Here is a 12019-nt window from a genome sequence, read left to right as displayed (position 1 = left end):
AGAAACTTGTAGGCTGCATGCAACTAAAATCCAAACAACAGAAAAGATATTTAAGTGATTTACTATTACTATTATCTTTACTAAAAAAAAAAAAAAGTTAAATAAGCTCTCAAAAATTTTCCAAAATATAATTTTAATTCCTAAGTTTGTTTATTATTATTAGAAAAATGCCTGCTGTAGTATCTTAAGCAAGAAAAACCATAACCAAAAGAAAATAACAGACAGGTACCAGCTACCATCTTAAACTAAGTTCTTCATGGCAGCATTCATCTACGTGTGACCACAAACCCTTTTGCTCCACCTGCCTTGTATCCCCTACTTTAGGAAAAAAAAATCTAAACTTTTTGCAGAAAGTGAGATTATTAAAAAAAGATTAAAGGTGAGGAGAAAAGGAACATTTCAGTTAAAATGTAGTTAGTTAGAGAGACTTTAATAAAGGCAAATAGGGAAAATAAATTCAACTTAAATTTTGTGCTTGAATTTCAAGGCTGGTATTCCACCATCACTAAGGCTGTGACTGGGAAATGGTTCCCTGCTAACTCCATAGATGATAGTGTTACCCAATTCACTTCCAAAACTTAAACTCTATGGGGGAAAGTAATTCACATTTTTAAAATATTTTATCTGAACACTGATTCATCTCAGGATAATGGTGAGATTTTTATTGCAATAGCAGTTGTGAATCTAAGCACTATTTAACACAAAACAGTCATTTCTGTTTCACTACTGTCAATTAGGAGTGTTAAAATAAGTAGCATAAATATTCCCATTACTGGAAACAAATTTGTGTATGTTTATAATGTTGTTTATGTCTAAGGCACTATTAAAAGTTAGTCATACAACAAGAAAAATCAATTCCACCACATTCACTAAGCACAGAACTATAAATTCAGTAAAAATCAAATTGAAAAAATACCTCCAGGAAAAATATTTTCCTTTTTTGATTAGTTGATAATCATCTTAATCGGCTATCAGACAAATAATTTATCTTGTGGTGAAACAGAAATGGGGCATCATCCATTTTATCAGCTAGCATCTCTGTGGATCTTGGAATGCTGTTTTTAAGAAACAGCAAACAGAAATGAACAGAAAAACTCTGCCAAGTTATCAAAAACACTTGCATTAAAAAAGCCCTATAAAATCTAATCCTGACATCAGTAGGTTACAACTTTGCATGTCCCCAGGGCACTAAAATAATACTCTTTAGAACAGCAGGAGGACTATTTTAGACTTCAGCTTTCTAGTTCTAACAAGGCTTTTACATTTTTTTTCTAGGAATTAAGGATGCTAATCACAATCTCCAAATGCGCATTGCTGGGTTGTAAAAATATTAGACCACAAACTGACATGGCAGCAATGTATTATGCTGCTATGAAGGAGTCCTGAATAGAAGGAAAACTCAAGATTCCAGGCCTGCCATCACAAAGGTCAACATAATTGGCCACATACAGCAAAATCAACCCCCATGTCTTCTCCTAGCCAAGCTGACTGTCGAGGAAAACCTGTCTTCCTACTGGGATAAATAAAGTCTAAAGTAGGAGGAGCAGGAGGTTTGGAAATTTTAGATGTAAAAATGTGAGGAACCCTAAAGATGGTATCAAAATTTATTCTTTAAGATATCTTGTGATGAGTTAATGTGGTTTGGTTTAAATTACTATTTTTTGAACTATGAATTATTCCAAATGTTTGATGAGATGATATTTTTCACTAGCAATCCCTGGATTTTAAAGCATTACTGAGTAAAACATTTTATAATATTACTATGCATTTAAGTAAATACTTTACTCATTTTCCTTTTAAAATAAATACTCACCATATTATTATTTCAGTATGTTGATTCCATATAGCTTGTGTAGGGTGCTACATATGCTGTGGCTAACTCGTTCCACATAAAGGAGCCTCCTATTACACCTGGATCTCAGCGTAAAATTAGCCCAGTTAAATTACAGATTTTGTGACACCTTATCTTTACTCAGGGTCTTCACAGGAGAAGTCAGCTTTATTTTGATTAAGAGATTATTTGTGGCAACCATGTAATATTGTCACCTGTAATTCTAGTAAAATGGACCTCATGAGCCAACCAATTTCTTACAGTTCTCTTCTCCTAAAGGTCTTAATTATTCCTTACAATGTATCTAGCTATACAGATTAGTAAAAAGAAAAACCTTTGTCATTTCTGGATTTATGAAAAGATTCAACAGTCGAGTCAAAAATCTGAAGAGCTGAAAGTAAAACATAATAAAATGCCTTTCCTATCAGAGAAGTTTCAGCAAATCAAAATTTTACTTAGTATCCTTTCTAAGGAATTTCAGGCAAAACATTTAAAAAAAAAAAGAAACAAAGATCAGAAGCAAAAATCTGAGAAATAAATGAAACAATGAACAAGGGACCTGTGGTTTTTCAAGTAGTTTCATTATTTTTCTAAAAATTTGTCCAAATAAAAAAATACGTAGTTCTATCTTAAAGCAAAACCAATCAACAACAATAATAACAAAAACACACACACACAAAAAGCAAACTTATAAATTATTTGTAAACCTAAAATCTTACAAACCAAATAGCTATGTTTAACTGAAATGTCAGCTAAAACTCCAGAAACCACAATAAGCAACAAAGTGACTCAAGCGTACGATGACTGAGGATTACATTCAGGTAACATACATTAATTTTCAAAGAGATTGTACCACACCTGCTTGAACTATCTTCAGAGTGAGCACTGAATCTATTGCTGATGAGACCACGTAAATATTATGCCAAAATCTTAAGGAAATTATTGGAGAATGATGACATATTTCTTAAATGTCCACAAAGAAAGCTTTAGAAAAAGATTTTTGTCTCATAGTGTTGGCAGTACTACTGCTGTACATTGATTGTAAGTACAGTGGGACTTAAAAACGTAGATGAAATATTCACTTTGTTATCTCCATTGAGGTAGTCCATTAGAAAGTAAGGAAAGCACTAAACAAACTTCCGTGGAAGTGATAATTGCTGACAGACTTTTGTGTTACAAATAACTCTTTAAAATGAACTGGACAATTAGACTATTTGCTAGAGCAAAATGAACCAGGAAGGATCCCTATATACATACCAATGCGATACAGTTTGTGATGCAATATGATGTATTATCTCTATATGCTTGTTCTAATACAAAAGTGCATCTTTTCCACTAAAATACAATAAACAGCCTTCTGAGAACTGCATAGCAATGTCAGCCAACTCCTTCCAGGGCTGGATGACTATATCCTACAACACCCCAAGCAATCTGATTGTGTTACTGAATGAAAAAGAAAAGCTGCTAATAATGTATATATTACATGTCAGTTCATTGCACAAAACTCACAACTGCATTAATGAGATTATTTTAAATAATAAACTAATATGCCTGTGGCAATTTCTCACTTGTTTGGTATTCTAAGCACCATGCTGATGAGGGAAGAGAGATGGGATCAGACAGACTTTAGTCAAGCAGGTGATCTCTTGCCCTTAAGCACCCTTTCTGCGGGGCTCTTGAGCTTTGGAGCAGCTTTGGGACCAGATGTGGTCAGGCACAAACTATCTCATACTGCAATGGACCAGTCTCTGATCTGGTTAGATAGGGACCAAAGCAGGTGCAACTCTGTCACTATAAATGTCATGGCTTGGTTATACAAGGGTATATACTAAATAATAATATAAGAGTATGCTTTCCATATGCTCTGACATCAACACAGCAATGCACTTCAACACATGCCTGGCTTTCATAAGTGTGGAAAAAGCCCTACTGAATTCAGTAAGGGTACTTCCGTGATTTCAGTCAGGTGTATGCTTAACTTGCACAGTTAAGGCTTTTGTTGTTGTTGTTGTTTTTTCCAACAAATATAGCTTAAAAGGTTAAAAAATGGGCTATCTTTACTTACCATTCCTCATAAAGGGACAAATCCTGCAAAAGTGATTACACCCTTCACATCCATGAATTTTAATATGAGAGTCATGTTTGCAGTGCTTTATTGAGGCCAGCCCATAGGATAAAATAGATTTTTTTTTTTCAGACGGATTTGTGGGAAAACAGTTCCAAACTTCCACAATATGCTCTTTACAATAGAATACACGTATACACACATATATACATATGTATGATATACTACAATATATCATATGCAATATTGCCCAAATACAAGCCAATGGGAAAGTCAGTTGCTGGGCTGTACTTAGTTTCACTGACAGTTAATTGACAATAAGCATTTAGGATATAATGAGATTGTGTTCTCTTGCCTAACAGAGTCTCCAAGTCAGAAATGACAGTTACAAGTTTGAAGTGAGAAACATCCAGGATGAAAGGTTCACAAAGCCTTGACAACTACATCTCTCACGATTTTTCTTTGGATTCATCACGAGCCTACAGAGACCAGTTAGAATGGAGAACAGAAACATGCAGTGACAAAACCCATAACAAGCATAAAACACCTTTGACATGACGTGACAAACTGGTACAAAAGATTAACGAAGACTAAGAGAGTTGACTACAAACATGACCTTACCATTAAAATAACACGCGCCACGACTTCTTTAGAACTGAGGTTGGATATTTGTAACTTGTCCAAAACATAACCGATTTCGAAGCAAAAGAGCGAAGACTAGTCTTGAATATTCTTTTTAGACATCTTAGGTCACATAACTAGAACTTTGCTGCAACTAAGGCCGAAATTCTTGCTGTTAATTGTCTCAGTGGCAATAAGAAATGCAGCTATACTATGAAGTAAATATTTGAGAAAAAAATCATTCTTAAAACTGCTATATGTGGATAAATTAATCCTTTAAGAAAGACAAAACTCATATTTGCCTTGGTTGCCTATAGGCTAGCTCAAAAAGGTTAATACTATTCAACATACAGATTCATTTCAGAGACAAAACTTATGAACTTATCAGAGAGATTTAAAAAAATAAACAAAATTCACAGATCCGGTTGCACTGCAAATATTTTGACCTTGACAGCTCATAGGCCACCAGATTCCAGGTTCACCAGGACAACCCTCTGAAATCTCACATCCCATGACTTTGAAATCAAAGACAGAAATGCTGATACTCCGCTTAGAACTTTGTAAAGTAGCAGTTGAGAAAATACCATCCTGAAAAGGCAAATCCACGAATGATCCCTCCAAAAAATGAAGGGAGAAGGATTCTGTTATGCAGCTGGATATGAAGTGCTGTCAATAGGAACTACATCTATGAATACCAGGAGCAAAGCTCTAACCCAGCTCTGCCTTAGGCAGAGGCATGAGTAAGAAAATATCCTAAGGAGCTTGTTTTCTCCCACAGCACATTCAGTGATAGAGTAAAAGATCTCTGAGAAATTGAGTCTTGCATTAATTATGAAGAAGATTGGTCACAATCAGTTCCCCAGCCCTGACAGTGCAAAGCAGCTGCTAGCGGGGCAGGGCAGTGAGATTTAAGATGCCATTCTTTAAAAAGGTGATGTGGGGTTTTTAGCATGTTGTTCAAGGCTGTCCTCCTTAACCACAATGCTCCTGTTGGCATAAAATCCCTAGACCAGCCATCCAGATGACCACTCCCTTTCTGCACACCTTTGGAGAATTACCTGTTTGCAAAAACCTAGCTTATGTCAAATAGGTTGAAAGAGGCATATTGCACAGAAAACCTATGAATAGTAGGAAGGGAGAGAGGGAAAGGAAACAAGCAAAGCAATGGAATAAAAACAAGAGCCCCATGCATCTTATATGCTGAAGAAATAATGCCTTTTCTAAATTATGTGCAGACTTGTTTCCATTTTCATATCCTTTACTGATTTTTTTTTGGAAGGTACAGAAAATGAGCATAAGAGACAAAAAAGTACTTCGCCCTGCAGGAATACAAAAATTGTAAAAGCACAGGCAGCACTACAGAGGAGCAGTGCCATTCACTCACAAAGAATTTTGTGCATGTAGATGGCTGATTAATTGCTGGCCTGCCTAGACGAAGCTGCAACGAGCCAGATACTGTCAGCATGCCATCTGTTACCATGGAAATGCACAATGTTCCTGTTTCTGACAAACCCTTGAATACTGGATAGATTGTGCCATATGTAAATAAGGCAAATTAGTTTTCCTATATCTTCCAGACAAGGTTAGACTAAAAGAAAATATATCTGTTTAAACATACTGTAGCCTCCAAGATGTGAACTGGGTAAACCTTCTTTTTTCCATAAAAATCTCATTCAAATTGTTGTTAGAACTGAAGCAGCATGGACTAGCATTAAGAAGCATAAAATTAATTCCCAACTGGTAATGTTTACAAAAGCAGTACTAAAAAAAAAAAAAAAAGTCAACAAAAAAACATATGCTGTATGCATACTACATTCACCATAGTCATTAAATTTTTCTTTCTTATCTCCTTGCTGCTCTCATCCCTCCACCCAAAAAAATGTGGCAATGTTATTGAAACAATATAAATAAACAGGGAACTTTCATTTCTATGGTGATATATGGTATAGTTTGGATCATTTCACCAAAATGTTGATTTCTTGAGATGCTACAGATTTTAAACATGGAAATATTTCACTTACTAATTTGAACAGTGTTACATTTATAGCTGAGGCATATTAGCTTAGCTCCACTGAAGTCAGAGGAGATGCAGCAGTTTATATGTGCTAAGGATCTGGCTTTAAGGATTTTTCAAGCCAGAGCTTAACCAGTTACTCCAAAGATCACGTTATCACATCCTGAAAAATATAACAAACTCCAAAGTAAAAGATTTAAAACTTAAGACTTAGATTAACTTCTTGATTTTATAATTGTATATAAAACTAAAAGCAAGTAGTTTAAAAACAGTAAAATATGTTCACTGCACTCTCTGAGAACATAATACATTTTATTTTGGGCAGCTGTAAACCCTGCAACATACTGTTTTACTGAGCTGGCTTCTCCTTGAAAGTGGTCACCACTTTGCGAAGTACAGCTGATGCAACATGGCTTTATGCTAAAACATCTAATCCCAGAAGTATCAGGTTAGTATAAGTATAATCCCCTGGAGTATAAAGCTGATGGAATTAATACCGTACATTATCCTTCTTGCCAGTTAGCAATATAAAGTGAGTTGATAAAAAGGAGCATGTCCACAACACCCCTCCAGGATACTTCTGCCCTAGGATAGTTTGGAGCCCTTCTGAACCATGAAATAAGTGCAAGTTAAAGATGTTTAAGATGCTCTAACACAGTGGATGAGCACACAGTGGTCATAGGACTGGAGGAGCACCATGATGTGCCTGAAGTCTCCTTTCATTATGTGCATTTACCCCATTACTCAGATTTCTATTTTCACTCTATACTTTTATGGGGTAACACAACATACTGATATAACGTAGATGACACTATAAAAATTGGGATATAAAAATGATTAAAAACTTTCATCATGCTGCATTGTAAATCCAGGCTTTACAGTTTCTTAACCTATTTTCTGCTCCCCACCCCACAACTTCTTTTTGTGTTTTTCAGCGCTGAGATTGATGCATAGTATAACAATAGCTGAACAGTAACCTCACAAAATTAACAGGCAGCTGTGTATGAATATCTACCTGATAAGAGAATTAATCAGTAGCTCCAGTAACAATAAGGTTATCGTGTTCATGGTAAACACACTGTGTACCTTTAATATATTTTTATACAGTCCTTTTCTTGATGTTCAACTTTGCAATGCTAAGTATCACCTCTAAAAATTGAGCAGCCATCTCCAATATTTGTTCAAGACGTAGCTTCTTTTGAGCAAAACCAACAACTAACTGATTCTACAGTTTCACAGAACCTTAGATTCCCCAGCTGCCCAGAACTACATAATAGCAACCTTTTTTAGATGAAAATAAAGTGTCTATAAAATAGAGAAGATTTATACAAAATACTTTATAACTTAACGAGACCCATTTTTGTAGAATAAAATAAGATTAATCACTCCTCACAACAGCTTTCATGGGATCTGTGCCAGATAGTTCTCTGACATTGGCTTCTTCCCATGGAAGCATGTGCTGCAGCGCTTTGGAGTTCTGCCCTTCCTTCTTCTCCTCATCCCTAAGTGTTTTGAATGCAAGAACATATAGGGGATGTGACACTCAACGACTTAAACGAGTGCTGCCTACCTAAGTACAAGAATAAAATTAAGAATCTGACAAAGGGAAGATTGATGGGGAGTGTGAACATGTAGAATCCATTTTGAAAAAAAATAATAAATGTAGTTATAGGTAAGTAACTTTCATTTTTTCTTTGAATGTCGTCGAAGTAGTCCTACTTATGAAACAGTGTGAAAGCATTCCATGATAGTTTCTCATCTAAGCAAGCTGACAATGGCATGCTATTTAATCAGCAAGCAGAGCACTGCTTTGCCAAATTGAGCAGCTGAATGGTGTGCTATGTCTGCTATGTAGTGTTTTGTGAATGCAAGAGCAGAGTTCAAACTCTGAGAAAACTCTATAATAAAAATGAATCTATATCACACAATGCAGGTCACCTTTGCCCTATGGAATATGACTCGATCCTGAAACAGAGGAGAAATATTAGTTCATACTTCTCCACATATAGACTAACCAACTTCACCTCTGTGATCTAATTATTTACAAAACATGTAAGAAAACTGTGCCCTTCAAAATTCTCTGATCATATTTAAGTAAATGGGTAAGGTTTTGCAGCACCTGACCCATGAAAATTTGCTTTGTTTAATGTTAATGAAGTCTGGAAAGCACAACCAGAAAACTGACTTAGGTAAAATTCAATTATAAACTTGCACAAGTATTTAGCTTTTGAGGATTCATCAAGCATAGACCAGTCTCAAAGTCAGAAAAACTGCTTTGAAAGTTGCTACCAAAAGAGCCATAGGAAAACTCCTATCTATGGCAGAAAGGAGGCTTTATTAAATTTTTGATAAGTTTGTTGAAATATGGACTTAGTGTTGGATGAGCAAAACTGCAAAAATAATTTCAAAACTTGGAAATTGAGTTGAAATTAGAGCCAAGACTGAGGCTAAGTAATTGCTGGTTGTGTCTCAGATACTCTACTTAGATGCTGTCAGAATTTGTCCTGACATGGTACATTTCTCCTGAATTAACTTTTTTTTTTCTTTTTTTCTTTTTTCTGGTAAATTCTGTTAGATGAATTGGGTAAAAAGGGCTGTATGAAAGAATATCTGATATTTCTGTTGAGCCAGTGATGAACAGACAAGTTACATACTCTTTTGGAGTATATAATCAGCATGCATCTGATTATATAGTTCTCATCCTCCTGATGGTCAGTAGACCCCACTGGTACTTTCTACAGTAGCAGATTTAAAACCAAATACAGGGAGTGGACTTTATTCCCCAATAACCCTAATCGCAAAAGTTTTGGGTCTGACCTCTGAAAAAGAAGAGGACTAAGACAAGAGCATTAAATTTTCAAATAGTTTCTCACTGACACTGAATAAGGCCATGAAGCACCAGAAGCCAATTTGCTCTTGCAAGTATATTTTAGGTTCCCTCTAATAACGTCTGCTGGAATAAAGATTAATTCCTGTCAATAGAGCTCCTGGATATTCCCTGCATACAAAGCATCTGATTCACCTCCCTCATGTTGCTTGATTTGCAGCACTTTCTCTCTGACATTTGGTAATGAGTATCTAAAGACAATCAACTTTTTACACACAGATTTTACAGTGTAACATGTCACCTCTTTTGACAAAACTACAGTAAAATTCTTCAGAGGAAATAAAATGAGAAAGTCACTGAAATGGTGTCAGAGATTGTTCCATTGGAAGAACCAGAAAATCTGTTTTTGAACAGATTCAGAAACACTGTGAATCCCAAATGCTGTGGAAGAGGAAGACAACTTGCAACAAAGGCCTGGGTGCTGCAATGTCCCATCTGTGTCCCCTGACATCTTTATTCCAGAAGTGCTGTTTGACAGTTTCCTCCAACAATAGGTTATTTATCTATCATGCCCCTGTCTCCCCATTCTTCAAATAGATAACCTGTGTCCATAGAAGAGGGCAGTGGCATCCAAGGGAATCCAAGCAGCATTTGTAGGATTTACCATGGACTGGTGCAAAATTTTAACATTTCTTTACATGTGTGGTGAAGAAATTATTTTCATTTCAAGATACCACTTCATTTTTGGCATCTCAATACTGATCACATATAAGATGCTGGCCTACTGAGTCTAATTTTATTTTTGTAGTCTTGTTACTGAAAGAACATGGTGAACACCAGATAAGTTTTATTGCCAAAAGAGAGGATAAATCTATAGTTTCTTCAATGGCCCTGGCTGTCCCCAGCTGTTTATTCAAAAATGTATTTTTCATTACAGTTATCTTGTTACTCTGTCAGTGGTTGTCAAGGAATAACCTTTGTGATTTGAGGTGAGGAATTCCATTTGGGAGACTTCACATTCATTTCTTGAAGCATCTTCAAGTCTTTGCTAGAAATAAGTTCAGTTCATGACTTCTAATATTCCCATATTTACCTGCAAGACTCTGTTCTTATCATTTCTACAAATCCATGGATATCATCTTGCACAGCTTTGTACAAAATCAATACAACTAAAAATGAATACATTATATGCTCACACACACATATATATAATATATATATATATATATTATTTCTGTACTGCTCTGTGGAGTGGACAGAGAAGAGCATCTGACAAACTGCTTGGGCAGATGTGCCTGGAAAGACTATCTACTCAACTGAGTTAAGAACACTCATTCACAACATGTCATTCTTGGGTATCATCAGCAAAATGCATGGGGAAGCAGAATAAGAAACTATGAAAATACTCATGTGAGGGACTACACGCAAGGCTATAAAGATACATACCATCTTACCACCTTAACAATACCCTTTGGTTTTGTACCTGTTCATGATTGTATCTAAAGCAAAATTTGAAATACTAAAAATGCTTAATTCAAATCTAAATGGTGATGCTCAGAGAGCTTAAGTCATTGTTGTCATTTTAATGTTCATAAAGCAATGTTAATTCACACCTGCTGAGGATTTAACACTATTTAATACACCAAGGGCAGGTATGATAACAAAATATCCAACACCCCCTTCCCCAAATATTTAATAAGAAATTTTCGGTGTTAGACTAACCACAGCATTAATAGAACTTTACTAGCCAGACCCCTACATTCATTACTTTGTCTAAATTACTCCCCACCAAAGCATTGTCACAAGGCTACATACACATACTCTTATAAGAGCGTATTCCAAGTCACTTTTTATTTTGTGATCTTTTGTTAAAGTATTCAGGCTTTTTAATAAGTAAAGCTTTTGACAGTAGCTGTAAACACTACTATTAACCAAACAGCTGTAAATATCCATAAATGCCACAAAATGTAGTTACCGCTGTTTCTATTTATTGAGAAAATTCTCATTTTAAGCCTCAGAAATAAACGTGTTCAATCAATACTAGGGGTCCAGTAGAGAGATTAAAAAAAAAAAAAAAAGGAAGAAAGAAACAAAACTCCAAGGCATAGGTTTAAATCCATCTTTATGTTTTTTTCCTCTGGAACAGTAGATAATATTACCTCTATCAACACAATGTCACGGAACTTTGTCTCAGTTTCCCTTAGGTAAGAACAAAAAGTATCTCCTAGAATGTAATATACATATTTTTTAATTAATCTGAAAATGAAGCAGGGACGGTTGATACAATATAAGAGAATTTAAGCAGTTATTTTCTTAAAAGTGCTTTTACCTTTAGCTAATGTTACATTAAAATTTACAGCGTTATCTATATGTTATTCTTGATAGTGGTCATTGGGAGCCCTGATACATGAAAGTCTGCAGTTTCTTTTGAAAATTGCATCGATTAAATTGACTGTATTCACTTGGTCAGTTGAGTAAAACAATATTGTTTATTGAATAAGTTTTCCATTGTGACTCCAATATTATTGCAGCTCTGTTACTGACAGAGTAAGTATTTTCTAGACCTCTAGTATGATTCTGGCAAATCACCTCCTCCATTCTCCCTCTCTCATTTGACTGCCTATTGAGATTGCAAAAACTTGGGGGTGATGACATTCTATT

The 12019-nt window shown here is 35.4% G+C and overlaps 1 protein-coding gene across 34 annotated transcripts in view; it reads right to left on the bottom strand.

Annotated features, from left to right (window-relative positions):
• Window positions 1–12019, bottom strand: part of LOC308199856 (uncharacterized protein) — a 288903-nt gene that overhangs the window by 162125 nt on the left and 114759 nt on the right. Inside the window, exons 1-2 of one of the 34 annotated variants that reach the window (XR_013955041.1) lie at window positions 1814–1888; window positions 917–1055 (exon numbers count right to left, since the gene is read on the bottom strand). The exons of 29 other annotated variants lie outside the window; for them this stretch is intronic. The gene's annotated coding sequence lies outside the window, so the exon portion shown is untranslated. Of the gene's footprint in view, window positions 1–916; window positions 1056–1813; window positions 1889–12019 lie in introns of those variants that run through there. 4 more of the 34 variants (XR_013955042.1, XR_013955036.1, XR_013955043.1 and 1 more) reach the window with 4 other exon arrangements.

Source organism: Anser brachyrhynchus (assembly GCF_964034855.1).
Source record: "Anser brachyrhynchus genome assembly, chromosome: 9".
In the NCBI taxonomy this organism is placed as follows: domain Eukaryota; kingdom Metazoa; phylum Chordata; class Aves; order Anseriformes; family Anatidae; genus Anser; species Anser brachyrhynchus.
Note: the sequence above shows the minus strand (reverse complement) of the source record. Positions and strands in the feature narration are given on the sequence as shown.